The sequence below is a fragment of the Pinus tabuliformis genome, chromosome 2_2, assembly GCF_031772625.1.
Source record: "Pinus tabuliformis cultivar Carrire ecotype Pingquan chromosome 2_2, CPIR1, whole genome shotgun sequence".
NCBI classification, from domain to species: Eukaryota; Viridiplantae; Streptophyta; class Pinopsida; order Pinales; family Pinaceae; genus Pinus; species Pinus tabuliformis.
This window is the reverse complement of record NC_142300.1, coordinates 357,931,903-357,945,781: the sequence shown is the minus strand read 5'-3', so window position 1 is coordinate 357,945,781 and position 13,879 is coordinate 357,931,903. Positions and strand designations below refer to the sequence as shown.

General features: G+C 37.0%; 1 pseudogene; it reads right to left on the bottom strand.

Annotated features, from left to right (window-relative positions):
• Window positions 1–489: 489 nt before the first annotated feature.
• On the bottom strand, window positions 490–12,742 carry LOC149192723 (uncharacterized; annotated as a pseudogene).
• Window positions 12,743–13,879: the final 1,137 nt, after the last annotated feature.

Here is a 13,879-nt window from a genome sequence, read left to right as displayed (position 1 = left end):
ACATGGAAAACATTCAAACAAGGTTCATGAAGCCTACCTGAAGCTGAGTCTGATCTGATGAAGCCTCCTTTAGCCTCCTCCAAGAGCTCCTTCATTGTGCAATGGAGTCACTCAACACTCATACAAATTAGCCAAACACTCAAATGACAAGTGAATGACAAATGGAAGGGAGAGAGGCGCTTATAAAGCATTTTTTCCCCTCAAATTTCCCTTTCCCTCCACCTCATTTCCAAAAAAGGAACAAAAAAAAAAAGAAGGAAAAAACTGAACATTTTGTGCCTTTTGAAGTTCGACGGGTTCTAGACAGGTCTGATACGGGTCCTATAGAATACTTGCGGGTCTTATACAGGTAGATGGGTTCTATAAGATACCCGCCAAGTCCAGGTCTTAAATGCAGGTTCTATACGAGTGACCCAGCTCGGTATAGAACCCGCCAAGACCTGCGGGTACTCACGGGTCTAATACAGGTCATGCTTCACTGGTTTCGATTTAGCCAGTTTTAGCTGTTGGTGCTTTAACAAAAGAACTTTGGAGAAGATCGCCACATGCATTCTCTTTGAGAGATTGCTTTTATGCTTCAGTTTTAAGGCCTAAGTCTTCAAGAACAGATATACTTTCAACAGAAAAACAAGGTAGCTGTTCCAAAATGTCCAGGACTGGAAAATCAGAAGATTTTTTCTGATGCAGAACTGGGTCATTCTTTTGCAATTTATTGGCAAGTGTAAAGGAACAAAATCAAACTTGCATACTAGAAACATGATTCCGCTCCAATTTGGGATAGACCACAACAGATTTCAAGTTCAATGTGTGTAACGTTTCTGGATTTGACTTTGGCTTTTCAAACAGCTCAAGCTCTTCAACAAAGTCAATAGATATGTCAGAAGTTAAACTTTTGATAGCAAATTCAGAAGCTGGTGAAAGGATATCCTGAATGAATTCTGCACAAAGTTTCCGTATATTTATACCAACTAAATTGACTTGAATTTCAACATACTATGTTATCTCCAGTAGGTTAAAAACACTTAATTGTGAGAAAAAGTTGACGTTAAGAAAAATGTCACTTTACTTTCACAGTTCACTATATTGTATACTTAAATATTAACTTCCCAATAGTAAACCTCAAACTGGAATAATTGCAAGGTTAACCAGCAGACTCCAACTTGGATCCATGGATTCGAAACAAAACACTATATGGGATTAAACAGTCACAAATAGGAAAGATCCTTCTAGCAGCAAACTGATACGATACCAAAGAAGAAAAAAATTATGGAAAAAAATCAAAACCAATTGAATGGAAATCATAATATGCATATCTATATGTCCAAATGACATGTAAATATTTGACACTGAGGTGTAAGATTCTCACTTGTGATAGATTCAGGGAACTATGATCTACCTCCATGCACTTGACCTCAAACTCTTGGTATATCTGATTAATCCAAGATAATCCTTTTGGTTTAAAATCAATATTAATATTACAAAACCTTATAGAATCATGTTGACTATATTATTTCACTGCAGTACAAACAAATGTTAGCCTCAATTTGTCCACACTTTTCTTCTCTTCTAAGCACAACTAACTGGAAGCATAAATTAACAAATTTGGAAGTTCTTAGAGAAGAAAACTTCTCAAGAAACCAACTTAAATGAACATTAGCAGAATAAACTTGAATATATGGAAAATACATCAACAAACATAACAGTCAAAATTAAGCATGTAACACATCAAAAGAGGGGGTGAAGCCAGAATAATACTTTGAATATGATTATCATAGTAGGAATAGATTCATAACGTACTAAGAAAACAATTTCTATGTGAGAAACCCTGCCATCATTCACTATCAGTGTCAAGACATCTATTTTCATTTTTTTTAGCAGGGCAATGCCCTCACACATTTTCTGCTCTGTCAAACACAATAATGATAAGTTCAAGCTACCCCTGGGGAATAGGAAGCTTTATAATTATGATTGGCAAAGCATAATCATGATAATACATGTTGGTAGGTATGCAGAGGTAGTGATTAGAGTAAGGCCTGAAGGTAGAGTTTCCGCAAGAATGTCAAAGGTTTATCGAGAGAGAATGGACACAAAAGAGGTCCAGTTACTGGACTACTCCAAAGACCCATATGCAGGAGAATCTATCTTTGTCTCATATATAGATCAACCTAGTTGCATTGTATACAAGTCTAGGCCCACAGACATTATTATGGAGCAGGCTAGGACTATAGTCAAAAGGAAAAATGTGGTTAAAAATTGTGCCAGTAGTGGCAATACAGAATCAATCAGAAGCATTGATGGAGCCAATACAAGGATCAGAACACCTAGAGTTGGCCTTCAATCATAATGGAGTCGATATTGAAGAGACTAGAAGTCCGGTGAGAATTACTACACATCCTATCACCTTGGCAAACATTCCAAAGGAAATTCGCTTTGAGCAAGTTATGGACCGGAAGCAAAGGGATCATCCTCGGAAGGGAGAATCACTAGTTAATAAATTTGGGTCAAAATTTGCAGAAAGAGGTTCAGCGTTGAGATTTTATCAAACATATAGATGGGAATACTTCTATCCTATGGTCAAGGAATTCAGACTCTGTTCACTCTCTAAAATAGAGCATAGAGGAAAAACGAGGCATTTCTACAAAATTCCAAAGTCTAGTATATGAGGGGAAGATGCTTCAAGATTCTTCCCAGATCAAAGACTATAACATCCAAAGAAACTCAACCTTAGTCCTGAATCCGAAGTTGTGCGGAGCAGCACCAAGACCCAATACTCCAAATGGAACATCTACTTCTTTCAAAGATGCAGAGAAAGGGAAGTCTTCTTCCCTAGCGGATCAGATTCAAAGCAATCCAGACCCCTACATTGTGGATCAAATGAAGCTACCACCAACCATGGAAGTTAATCTTCCAAAGGTAAATTCCCTCTTCACAACCCTTGAATCCAAGGCAGTTATCTATAGATTTAATGGCTTCCGACCAAAATTAGAAGCATTACACCAGTGGTTTTTTCCTCTTGAACACCCAACTGTGACATGTATTTATGTTCCAAAGATTTCTTCATTGTTCAATTTGATACATACAAAGATTTTGAGTATGCTCTAAATGAAGGGTCGTGGTTTTGGGGTAGTGTTGGGCTCTTCATTACTCCATGGTTTTCAGAGCTCGATGCAACAAATATGGTAGTATCAACTATGTCGGTATGGGTGAAACTTCCAAACCTCCCTCTTCCTTTTTTGGCACCATCAGGTTCTAGAGGATATTGGAGTTTAGGAAAGTTTAAAAAGATGGACTATGAAAGAACAGAGAAAGGTATTTTTACTTTTGCTAAAATATGTGTGGAGATAGACCTTAGCAAAGGTCTACCAGATCACATTATTTTGAAACACAAAAATCTTCAGTGGTCCCAAGTTCTTGACTACGAGATTATGACATCCAGACGTTGAAATTGATTTCAAATGGGAAACTTGCAGAGCACATGTCCATAGGCAAAAAAGAACCAAAAAATAAAAGACACATAAGCCAAAAGGATGGCAGTTTACAGATCCACCCATTGTTGAAGAAGAAGAAGAAGAAACCAAGGAGAATCTAACCAAAGATGAAGGAGGCTTACAGGATAAGAGTAAAGCAGATGTGGACAATTAGGTAAAACAGGGTAACGAAGCAAGGGAGGATAATGTGGAAAGGTCTGAAAGTGCAGTGCAAAATCAGATGGGCATTGTCTCAATAGAGACTCGGGTTTTTGATGGGTCCGGGGGCACAAAACAAGCACATGTATCCGAGAGTTCTAACTCTAACAAAGAGCATTCACCATCATCATCAGGAAGAGATCTGGCTTTGGTTCTTGTTGAAACAAACTCGGAGGGTTGAAAGAAAGTGCACAAAAGGAAAGGCAAAAAAGAGAAGTTAAATGATTGTCTTTATTCTTAGCCTTTTATGTTTCCTTGATTAGAGTTAGTTTTTTCTCGTAGCATCGGACAGGTGTTCTAGTCTCCATTTGTGTCAAAGAGGCTGAGGAACACAAGATCTCCAAAACCCATAAAAGGTTTCAAGAAAAAACACCTAGAGACCACTCAATTAAGTTAATTGATCAATAATTTTAAAAAAATGCCTAAGTCTAAGTTAAGAAAATTGATTAATTAACAACAATTAATTGAAAAAGTTCGAGAAATCTCCAAAGACTCACATGAATCGAGTCTAAGATGATCTTAGTCGTTGATAAAAATTTAATCACGGTCGTTGGTGATCCAACTAGATATTATAAGAGTAGATCGATGGGATGGAGATAAAGACATTAAGCAACAGTTGTGAGACACATGGAGAGCGAGTTCCTTGGCAAATCGAGCTATCCAGTTGCAGGGATTCAAAAGGAAAAAGAGTTCAAGCCAAAGAAGGATAATATCAATGATTGAGGGAGCAGTAGAAGAGTTTTCCGGCAGAGGTTTCTAGCAGCAGATCAACAGTAGCAGGGAGGTTGAATATTTCTGTAGAGAGGGCCCCATACCCCGTGCGAGTGGCCAGAAACCTAATTGGAAGTGTTAGAAAGGAGGTCGATTCAGTTGTTGGAGGCCGGGAGATCACCCAAAAGGCAGAGCGACTTCTTTCCAGAGGCAGAGGGAGGCAGGACAACTCATCTAGAGCCAGCTAGCAGGCGGTGCGAATTTCCCAAGCCAGACAGTGTGAATTCCTGGAGGCTGAGTTTTCTCAATGGGGTTTGAGCAGGTCAAAGGGAGGCCGAGATTATTTGCAGAAGGGAGAAAATTTCTCCAAATTTTTTTGCTAGTAGGTTTGCCGAAGGATTGCCAGTTTGGCATCTAGATTATTGTACTCATATTTTACTGCTATATAATAATAAAATTAAACCCTCATTTGCTGCACCAGTTTTCCCTTTGGGGTTTTTCCGAGGACTATTGTCCAAAAATTATTGTGTCGATTTTATTATGTGTGTGCATCTATTTTCTCAGTTCCAACAATTTTATTTAGCTTCTGTTAGCACTCCGTAGTTTTCCTAGGCTGAAAAGGTAACCACAAACCACTTTTAAAGCTAGGATCTAGCCCTTCCAGCTTCAGAGACGGCTCTCTCTGTATGATTTTTATTTGCTTTTTAGATCTTAGGCTAGGTATAAAGGTCAAAGATAGGTTTTTATAGTTATGATTGTAGAGTGAAAGAAAAATCCATTGGGCATGGAGTCATAATGATTTTCAGTAATAAATCACAAATAAACAGATTAGCTGAAACAGGGCGAGGTAGGCAAACTCCTGGATCTCATGAATTATGTGTGCTATGGATAAGATGAATATAAGGTGAGGATCAATTAAATATAAAGCATACACAGATGAATTTTATATTTAATTTTCAAAAGGAGAACATTTAGATTGTTTAAATAAGTCGGAGCAGAGTACCGTAAGTAAATTCAGCTCGTAATCTTCTTGTAACAATCAAGAAAGAAACATTCATGTGATAACTTGAAAGAAGAAACATTTTACAAAAAGAGAAACATCAGCATTTATCTAACACAAGAATCCTGAAACAATACTACCTTTGTATTTTTTATTTGATTACTTCAAATAAAAAATTCCATAGTTTACAACTGAATAAAGATCTTATTTTCTCCACAATCAACCCTTTGTAATTCTTCTTACAAAATACTTATAGAGTCTGTCTTGAAATAATTCGGACTTCCACTAAAATTTATTACAAAATAATATTTACCAGAAGATGTAGATATTTCAAAAATAGAACTAAATGATAGCAATCCTAGACTAATTCAGATGTTTTGTTCACACTTTGAGGAGTGTTGTTGATGATTGTAGCTATATTTTTGCTTCTTCTATTTGACTGCTCCTAATCTGTAGGATTTTTGTTTGATTTTACTCAATGAGCTCCAACAGTTTATCCCATCTCTCTTCACTAGGAATAGAGAAATTTACCATATTTCGAAATCTTTCATCCACTTTTGTGTATGTTTGAAAAGTTGGTTTATTGAGAAACAGATGATGGATTTCATGTTGAATGAAGAGGTCATATTGTAAGTCTTCCATGAAAGCTTCTCCATTTATTATTCCTGTCACTTTGGCGAATTTGGATGTATCTGCAACTATATTACACAACTAGTCCCTGTAGTTCTCTAATGGAATCAATTTTCCATTAGAAGCTCTCAAAGGTGGAAGCCCTTTCTCCTGCAACAAATTAAATTTTCTGTTAAATCTCTTTACTTGTAGTTCTAGGTCTTTGCACTTGTTTTCAAGTTGTATCATCAGGATCTTCCTTGTTAAAAATCCTTTCACTTCCATAATTGTGTTGGTTCTGTCTTGAATTTGAAGTTCTTTGAGCTCGTCTTTAGTCTTGGAGTTCAGCGTCTTGATAATTATGTGTGCTTCTGTGGGCCTGTGTTCAATTTCAACCTTTGTTTGTTCAACTGTTTCTTTGACATTTTGTACTAGTTCCTCCTGCTCAAATATAATCTGGAATTATGACCACAACTCTGTGATATTTGCATTAATATTATGCCATATGCTTTGCTTAGCCTCTGCCAACATTTGTGTTGTTAATGATTGATTTTCATACTTTCCAAGTTGTTGAGTAAGCTTGAATTTTTCTGCACTTCTGCTAAATATGAATTGTCAGCTTTGATCTTATTTTCCTCCATTCTTTTCAATAATGCTAACAATCTTTCATTTTCTTGGTTGGAAAATGATAAATCTCCCAAATCTTTCACTAACTTTTCAAAGGAGTCTGCAGTGGCTGATCCTGTTACTTATGTTGAGGTTGTTGCTACTATTTGTTGTGCTAATGTACCTGTAGTTACCAATAGTTCCTTTTCTTTCAAAAGTGCTTCCATGTCTGTCTCCATTTTCTGAATTTGAATGTTCTGTTCAACTATCAACTTGAACAAATTTTCTTTCTCTACCTCCAGTTGAGTGATTTCTTTGGTCTATGGGTGCTCTGTGGGTGCTCCGTGGTTGGAAGCTTGAGTTGCTTTCTTGGAGCTTGAATACCAACATTATTGTTTTTAATCATGTCCTCAGATGCTTTGATGTCACTAGGATCGTATCCTAGTTTAATCACCAAATCTTCAAGAGATTTGGTTCTGGTGTCTTTGGCCAAGGATGACATTCGCTCCATCATTAGCTGTGAATGCATTTTGTTCAAAGAGGCATGCAACTTAGAGGTTTCCATGGGTGAACTTGTTAACGTTGAGTATATCATTTCAACAACCTGTTTATGCAAGTCAATATGATCGATTGCATGAATCTTCTTGGTATCAAAAGAAAAGGCATAGGCTTTGTAGTCTTCTACACCTTTAGGGACTGGAACTGTAGGTTCTAAGAAGGCTAATTGGAACTATCCCTTCTCTGTGTCAAGTGCAGACAACAAACTGTGATGAGTAGTAGAAGTTTGCTTCCAAAATTCTGAGTATGTTGTAGCCTTCAATGATTCGTTCTTCTTCTTAATCTCTCTATATCTAGAAAACATGTTCTGTTGCGTTACAATCTGGGATGTAGAAGATATAGGTGACTATGTTGTCTCTTCAATATGTGAGAATGAAGTGGTGGGAAGATATGTTAAAACCACTGTAGCTTGCTCCTATGATCCCTTTCCTTCTGATGATTCCTCTTGAGTATTTGTCTGAGTATCATTTTTAATATCAGTCTTAGAAGATATAGGTGACTATGTTGTCTCTTCAATGTGTGAGAATGAAGTGGTGGGAAGATATGTTAAAACAACTGTAGCTTGCTCCTGTGATCCCTTTCCTTCTGATGATTCCTCTTGACTATTTGTCTGAGTATCATTTTTAATATCAGTCTTAGTATTTACCTTAGGATTTGTCTTCTTTCTTCTCTTGAAAACACAAAAGTATGCAGCTTGAGACCCTGAATCTGTAGGAGACATACCTTCCCTTGATCCCTTAGCTTCTTTGTCCTTTGAAATAGGAGTTTGTAGAGATGTCTGATTGACAATTTGCTCTTCAGCCTCTTGTAGTGTATTCTTTGTCCACTCCTCTTGATTGGCATAATTCTCTATTTCTGGTCTAGGTGTATGTGCATAAGGTGTGGTCTTCTACTCAACTCTTAATTTTGAAATTATCCCTAATGGATCATAAGACCATGTAAAACTCAGCTTGAATTTCATTTGCTTCAGTAAATCATCTACCTCCTTTGTTGTTGCTCTGGTGTTCACGATGTAAGGACCAATGTGTGCCTTCAGTTTAAACTATGCCTTATGCTTTCTTGACACAAAATGCAAGTCATCCATATTCAACATTTGCCTAATATATTCCAAGGCAAAGATTCTTACTGGTACAAAAATTGGCAACCTGTAGGGAGGGAATTCACATCCATAGATTTGAATTTCTATATAATTCTGGTAAAGATACCAGTCTCCAACCTTGGCTTGTTCTATAAGATGTAAAACTATTTTGATTTCTGGTGAAATCCTTGGTATAACATTGTTGCTAAGAAGACATAAGGATACATGCAAAAATTGATCTACAAAATTACTAAATGAATATTCCTTTGAATTCTTCCTCACCAAGGAAGTCCAGTGAATGACTGATAGTGGTCTTCCTTGTACATCCACCTTTTGCAACTGAAATTTCAACATGTATGCTTGATAGAACAACATCAAATATACAAGGACTAACAGGTGTTTGAATGCACCTTTAGCAGTAAACTTCAGAAACTGATCATGAATAACATTTGATAGATATTGACTATAGTTGAAAATGACTAATGGCTTCTGACCAGTTGAGAACACTGACAAAAATCCTAACACTACATCTACCCTTTGATCTATGGGATAACCTAATAGGCAAGTAACCATGGAAATAACTTTCCTTGACATTTCAGGGAAAATAGAAGCATGATATGGGGGATTAGTTCTGGGTAACTTATAATTTTCAGGCAGAAAAGACTCAAAAATATGGACTCATTGAGAGAAACTAAGCTTTTGGTATATTTCCATGAGTGAATCAGTGGAAAATGGATGTAAGGGAGCTTGAGGATTAATCTGAAGAGCTTAAAAGATAACTTCTAGTGTAATTGTGAATAAGGTTTCATTATTTTGGGCAATTACAACCTTCTAGCTAGGGAGATACCTGAGATGACACCATGTAACAAATTCTTGGAAGACATGAGTTTGGGGAAAAATGAATTGAGGTAAGAATGACTCCCAGATACTCAACTCATCACTGTTATCTAAAAAAAATTATTTGCCCAGCTATGAAGCTCATACAAGTCAAACTCACATTGGGTTTCTGCTATTGTGTACTGAGTGTCATAGGAAGCTCATCTAAGTTATAAAAAGAAGGTAATAGAAGACTTTCAACAACAATTTTCACTTTTCATTTAGGAGACGACTTCTTTGACTATAATGGAGGCTATGTGAATGGTGTTACCAGACTATATTTGATTGATGACACAAGGAGAATGCTATTGTAGAGGGTGTTGGTGCACTTGAAAACCTTCAGGTCAAACCTGCACAGATAAAATGAAATGGAAAAAGGGACTAATGCAGGGTGATGCGGGGTTTTTAAAGCGAGAGGGGGGTGATTAACGGAAACATTACCATTTTTGGAGCATTTATTAGAAGAGTTAAACGTTGGCGGGAGTTATTAATGACCAATGTCCATATGACTGTTAGCAGGAAGATTCAATGGGAAACAGTAACATGGCGTGGGTGAATGAGGGGATAGCAGGTGGCGTGGGCTAAATGGAGTGGGAACGGGAGTGCAAGGTAGTTTTTTTTTTGGGGGGGCGGGTGGGGGGAGTATGGGTGGTAAGTAGTATCAGTGGAGAGGGCCCCGAACTCATCATGGAGCTGCCACATGGGTTTCGGCAGTTTCTACAAATCCACATTTCAGACCCCCCCCCCCCCCCATTAACCTTTGAAAGTGCGGGGGGGGGACATCGTCCTCCGTCATTGATCTGGGCAAGGATGATCTCGTCTATCCAATTACATCAGTGTTTTATCGAAAGGCGACAAAACATCACATCTCCCTTTATTTGCAACTTTAATCAAATCTTTTGATAATTAATAAAAATCAAGCATAATAAAAAAAAAACTAAAGCTTAACTAGCATGCCCTTTTGGGGTTTTTTTTTCTTTATCCCTTTTATTCATTGTTTTTTTGTTTTTATTTTTTTTCTATTTTTCTTTTTCTTTTATTTTCTTTTTCTATTTTTTCTTTTTTAGAAGGATAAAAAAACAACTAAAGTAAAAAGAAGTTACAACATCCCTCGGGATAAATAGCTAGATAATCATACCTTGATCACTATATTTATAAGACCCTAACAGTGGCTCCAATGGGGATGGCATCCTCCCTGTGAGGTGCCAAGAACACTGTAGACTAGTAGCCTTATCCATTGGGCGCTTATTTAACTCTTAACCAACTAAAACTAACTTGACTGACTAAAACTCTATTACATATGGAAACAACTCATTAGAAACTCAGGGCCTTCACTCCAGGCTTCAATTTCTGATGGCAGCCACCCACACCTGCAGTATTTGAAAAAATAAAATGGTATATACAGTGATGCTTTTGAAACCAGTTGATTTTAGGTAAAATAATGTTTGAGTAACCAGCCATTGACATGCCCTCCAGCAAGTGATTCCACGGTTAGATCCTTCAACAAAAATGCATTGGTCCCACGGAAAGCTTCAATATTGTAAGGCCCCTTCCACAAACTATCAAATTTTCCATGTTTTCCCTTTTCCTCATTTCTGGCGTCCCATTTTAACACAAGGTCATCAAGCTGAAAATCATCAGCTTTCACCCTCCTGTCATGAATCCTTTTGATCTTATCCTAGATTAGTTGAGTGTTGTTGTAAACTTCTTCTCTAGTCTGTTGCAATTGTATCATTTGATTGATCCTTCTTTGTACATCATTGGGTTCTATTTTTGCTTCTTGCAATAATCTCAACACTGGAACCCTAAGAGAAGTACAAAAAACAACATCCACTCCATAAAACAATTGGAAAGGTGACATTCCAATAGATTTTTCAGTACTTACCCTGTCTGCCCATAGAGAATTTATCAACTTTTTGTGCCATGACTTTTTGTTCTCCTATAACAACTTTTTAATGATATTGACTAAACTCTTGTTAGAAGACTCCACTAAGCCATTGCCTTGTGGATAATAGGCAGTATAATGTCCAAGCACTACATGATACTTATTGCAAAAATCAATCATCTTTTAGATTTAAATGCAGTAGCATTATTAGTGAAGATCTTATGAGGACAAACAAACCTAGAAAGAATATTACCTTCCATGAATTGGATAATTACTGAGTTTGTGGCCTGCCTAGTTGGAACTCCTTCTATCCATTTGGTGAAGTGATCTGTAGCTGTTAAAATCCACTTATGTTGAGCTGAAGAACTTGGATGAATCTCCCTGATGAAGTCCAAACCCCATTGTTGAAAAGGTACTTCTACTGAAATAGGCTTCAAAGGAAAAGGTAAAAGTTTCTTCTTCCCTTCAAAGATATAACGTTGATGACAATTAGAGACCCTTTTGTGCACATCAACAAACAACGTGCCAGTAAAAAACAGCTCTTAAGATTTTGTTTGTTGTGGTCTTCCAGAAAAGATGGCCTCCACAATCACCTTTATGAAACTCTTACATTGTCTTATCTGCCTCATCCTCTAATAAACAATTTAGAAATATTCCTCCTTAATCTTTCCAATACAAAGACTGATTTAGAATACAAAATTTAACAACCTTTAATTTAAGAAACCTCTCGTTTGTTTTAGTCAAAATAGGTGGAGCTTGTAAATGTTGCAGAACATAGATGATATATGTATACCAAGGGGAAGAAATAAACCTTTCTGATACATGTTGGACTACTTCTTCTTCACTGTCTTGAGAAACAATGAAATTTATATCTAATGCATGTAAATTTGATTCAGCCATCAATTTGGCTAATCCTTGGCCCTTAATAAGTTTTGTGGGCTTAATTTCAATATCATATTCCAAAATTTCAGTTATCCACTTACCTATCTTCCCTTTTGGATCATTTTGAGTAAGGATATCTTTTACTATTGCATTGGGAACAAAAGAAATTATGTGAGAATGCAATATATATACTCTAAAATCCTTCAAGGTTTTTACCAAGGCAAAAGCTTGCTTCTCCATTATATTATAGTTTAAAGTTGCATCTCTTAATCCTCTACTAAAAACAATCTATAGGTTGTTCATGTCCCTCCTTGTTTTTCTATATCAGCACTGCCGCAATAGTATGCTCTGATGCAAAGGAAAAGATAATGAAATCCTTAGTATAATTAGGGTTAGCCAAAACAGGAGCATGAGTCAAGGCTAACTTTACCTCACTGAATGAACTTTTTGCTTCAACATTCCATTTTATTTCACTGTCCTTTCTTAACATTTTAGTGATAGCTCTCAAAATTTCAGCCAAATTTGGAATAAATCTCCTTAAGAAAATTAATCCTGCCAATAAAACACTGTGCTTCCTTTTTATTCCTTGGGGGATCAATTTTCATAATTGCCTCAATTATGTTTGGGTCAATTCTTATGCCATCCTTTGAAATTATGTGATCTAACAGCTTACCTTCTTCCATTCCAAAAAGGGACTTTTTTGGATTCAAAGAGATATCAAATTTCCTGCACTTCTCAAAAACAATTTTCAAATGATACAAATGATCTTCATTAGTTTTAGAAAACACAGTAATGTCATCGAGATATATCACAATAAACTTGTCTTTTTCATCTGCAAAAGCAATATCCATTGCCCTTTGAAAAGTTGCCCCTGCATTCATAAGTCCAAAAGGAATTTTCACATACATGAATGTTCCCCATGGTGTTGTGAAGGTTGTTTTTTCCTGATCATTTGGATGCACTAAAATATGGTTGTAACCAGAGAAACCATCAAGCAATGAAATTCTGCTAGAACCAACTACCCATTGCAATATGTGATCCATCTTTAGCAAGGGGTAATTGTCCTTGAGAGAAACCTTATTGAGGTTTCGAAAGTCCACACATAACCTTATCTCTCCGGTCTTCTTCCTCACTGGTACTAGATTTGACAACCACTTAGAAAATCTCAAAGGGACAATAATCTTTGCATCAAAAAGATTTCTTACCTCTTTCTCAATTAAGGGCAGCAAAACAGGGTTCACTCTCCTTAGCTTTTTCTTGAAAGGTTTCTGATCTTCTTTGATATGAATGGTATGTTGAATAATACATGTGTCATAGGCATTCAAGTCCTCATATCCCCATGCAAAAACATCAGAGTGCTTTTTCAACAAATCAATGTATTTTTGTTTCTCCTCCGGAGGTAGAGATTTAGAAAGCTTTACAATTTGTAATATTCCTAATTAGCCCTAGCTAATTGGAATATTCGATTTTGCCAAATTTTGCCTTCTATAGTTATTTTGTAAATAAAAAAGTGAGAAAGGGGGACATAACTCACTTTTAGAATAAAAGTCACTTCCTAGTAGCACAACATTGTGACTTAAAAGGAGAGCCAAGGGGGCCAAAAGGGGGACGCAGAAATGGAGCCCACGCAGACACATGGAGGGACTGCGCAGGAGGGGAGGAACACGTGGCAAAAGGGGAATCACGCAGGAGAAGGTGAGCATTGGGATTGAGAGAGGTAGAAGCTAAAAAAGAGATAGGAGCCCCCTCATTTTGATCATTCGGTTATGTGCATTTGTGATAGTCGTTTTGGCTTAGAGCACGCTGGTTGTTTAGCTAGTCTGCAGCACTGTTTAGTGCATTGAGTGTCTCCCTTCGGAGATCTCACCCTTAGCCCCGAGGGACTTCGAGTGCCTGCTAGGGCAAGGTATTTTCGTTGGCATTTCAGCAGCAGTATCTTCAACATTTCAGCAGTGGTTTTATCAGTGTTCTAGAGGATTGCGCAGCAC